General features: G+C 38.8%; 1 pseudogene; it reads right to left on the bottom strand.

Annotated features, from left to right (window-relative positions):
- Positions 1–735: 735 nt before the first annotated feature.
- Positions 736–1544, bottom strand: LOC133073899 (SIN3-HDAC complex-associated factor-like; annotated as a pseudogene).
- Between the last annotated feature and the right edge of the window lie 1892 nt (positions 1545–3436).

Here is a 3436-nt window from a genome sequence, read left to right as displayed (position 1 = left end):
GAGGAACTTTGATTCTGCTTTAAGTTTTGATTCTGCTTTTTAAGTTTCATATAAATTAAAATCTGTATCAAATATCAATATGGAGGGAGGTGACACAGGATGCAACATATACAGTCAGGTTACCTCTGCCTATTTAGAAATTGCTCCTTCAAGATATTCGCACCAGAGAGCTCTCTGTCCCGCTTAATATTCAGTAGTACAGGTTTGAATCACCAGAACCTTGGCAAGACCTTAATATTTCAGTTATTAACAACTACCTCTAGGGGCAAGTCCATGTTTACTGAGTTATGACAAATTTATTATAACGAAGGAAAACAAGTGTAGCCAGCCATCTTAAAAAATGCCCCAACCACTGCTTCTCAAAATAGAAAGACTAAAACTACATACGTTTATCATACAACAAATCCCATCTCTGTCCCCTGAAAATTCCCCTAATTTCATTCATTAGAAGGGGATTTTTAAAAAAGACTTAAAGAGCACTTTACAGCAGCATTCAGCTTTCCTATGAAATACTCAGCATCTTAAATATTATGTACACTTCTTTTTTATCTCTTAGTAAGCTTCACTGGCTTCAGAGTTTGTGGAACTGGAGGAAAAATAACCCATTCAAAACTATTCTACAAATCCATCTTTTGGCAGAATAGCAGGTATCCAAATTAAAAATAGGAGGGTCATTTTGTTGCTTTGTTTTCCAAATTTTAAATCATTTTTGCTCCCCTTCTACATAAAGCTTAGTCACCATTCCTGAGTGGAGATGGGCAGAGCCTCTGGCCCCTGCTCCTCCGGCTTCTTAGCAGCTGCTTTCTTATTGCTGCAGCAAGGCTTGAATAGATGTGTGTCGATGAGGACTTCCCCAAAACGGCCTTTATAGATAATGCCACAGCATATTTTCTGTCTTTTCCAGTATGTGAGATCTAAAAAGGAAAACACTGGCGTTCTGTTGGAGCCAGAAGCCGTCTCTGTATCTGAGCCATCATCTGACTGGTTACTGTAACAGGGAGACTGAGCTGGAGAGGCACTTGAGGTTGTACTGTGAGCATCAGAATTGTGGCGTTTAAATTCCTTCTGCAGTTTACTGATCTGGTTACTTTTTATCCTGTTTCCAGATAGAGTTTTCACTTTCTTTGGTTTCAGTGTAGTCTTTAGACTGGGTCCTGCCCTTGCATCTACCACATGATTCCAGTTTTTTTTTTGATCCTGCTGGCAATTTCTTCCATCTTTTCACAAGCAGGACACAGGCATTACAGATATCTCCTGAACGAGTCTCATGTAACCCAAAACAGCTCTGGAAATCCTTTTCATAGCGTTTACTGTCAGTGAACCGAGAACTGGAGGATTTAGCTCTGCAAATGCAGCAGCCCTCTATACTTCGGTACATCTTTAGCTTGTGAAAACCAAACATCTTTTCTTCTGGGCAATAGCCTTCCAAAAGCAGCCGTTTCACGCGCAATAACGATACCGAGGGGCGCAGTGCACGCTAAGTCAACCCCCCCTTCAATCGCTCCCTCCTCCTCAACAGCCTTGTCTAGAAAGATTGTCTCCTGCAGTTCTCACACTTTCACTTTTCAATGAGCATTTACCATTTGCAAGGAAATGTGCAGGGAATTGTATGGCTGCCTGTCCTCAAGAAGCCTGCAGTCCAGAGATTCTACGCATAACCTCTCCCTAGATTCAAATTTTGATTTTTGAGACTCTACAAGATTGTTGGTTTTAGAGTTTTAGTTAACTGATTTAATTCATATGTCTTGGGGAATGTGCATCAGATAGATGATATGTTTCAAAGGTTAGAATGTAGTTACTTTACTTATGTATTGATTATGGACCTTCTATTTTCTCTTCATTACCCCACCCCTACTTAGACTAATGACTTGAAAGTTTGCATTCCAATTCAGATTTCCCTTCTGATCTCCAAACTTATATATCCAACTGTCTGCTTGGCTTGCCACTTAGATTTCTTAAGAGCATCTCACATTTAACTTATCTCAAACTAAAATTGTACTTTCAACCCCTCACCTACTTCCAATGCTCTCCAGAAATCCAGGACTCCTTAACTATTATGTTTCCCTGACCACCCACTTTCAATCACAAGAGCTATTGAGCATACTCCAAATCACATTTTGAGTTCATCTAGATCACTCCATCTCTCCATCAAGATCCAAATCCAGAGTGAAGTTATTCAGTCATGTCCGACTTTTTGTGATCCCATGGACTGTAGCCTACCAGGCTCCTCCGTCCATGGAATTTTCCAGGCAAAAATACTGGAGTGGGTTGTCATTTCCTTCTCCAGGGGATCTTCCCAACTCAGGGATCAAACTCAGGTGTTCTGCATTGCAGGCAGGCACTTTACCCTCTGAGCCACCAGGGAAGCCCTAAGCCATGACTAATATTGCCTAGGATACTGCGTAGCTTCTTAACTGTTCTTCCCAATCCATTATTCTTTTCCTTCAAAATATTCTCTCGCTAGTGGCCATTACTATTTAAACTGTTAGCTATACAATATTACTTTCCAGCTTTAAAAAACCTTCAGTAGTGTCTGTTAAGTTAGAAAAAACCCTTAAACTCCTTCTTATGTTGATATTCAAACATTTGTAGGTGCTATCCCCCTACCTGCCTCTTCAGCATCACCTCTGGCCATTCTTCTCCTTACCCACTGTACTTTAGGTATCATGCCTTCTTATGTTTGAACAAGGGCCCCTCAACTTCTCCCAACTCAGCAACTGCAAAAATGCCATTCCTTTTGCCTGAAAACCTATTTCCCAGACTATGCATCAAGATAATGCCTGTTTATATTTTAGGTCTCATTTTAAATGTCATTTTTTCAATGAGACCTTTTCTGATTCTCTCAATCTAAATTAGATCTTCTTGTTATATACTGTCTATATGTTATTCCCTTTAATTATAAATTTGTTTTATAATATTTTGTATGTTACCTGTGTCCCTTTCCTGACACTGTATTCCATGTAGAAAGTCCTCTTCTTTCTCAATATTTCTCTCTTTCTCTCCTTCCCTCCCTTCCCCTCTTTCTCCAGTGCTTTGCTTAATCCTCAATGTCTAGCACAGGACTCTTTCAGCATATGTACTCTGAAAAAGATTGTTCAATTAATATATATGCTGACAGATCTATTATTTTTATTTATACATATACCTGGTAAAGTGCGTAATGTGCATATATCTAAACCAATAGTATATACATATATCTGTGTAACCACTACCAAGATCAAGATATAAAACATTATAAATTTTTATTATAATATCCATTCCTTAACTTGACATTTTAGCTAAGAATCCCACTTGTATAGGATAGTGGTTTAGAACAGTGTTTCTCTAATTTTAGTGAGCAAGTGAAGTCACATGGGGATCTTGTTAAACTATAGATTCCATTTCATTACATTTGAAGTTGGGTGTAAGACACTGAATCTCTAAAAAGCTTTCTGGT

Source organism: Dama dama, chromosome 19, assembly GCF_033118175.1.
Source record: "Dama dama isolate Ldn47 chromosome 19, ASM3311817v1, whole genome shotgun sequence".
Taxonomy (NCBI): Eukaryota; Metazoa; Chordata; class Mammalia; order Artiodactyla; family Cervidae; genus Dama; species Dama dama.
This window is presented reverse-complemented; position numbering and strand designations above follow the sequence as displayed.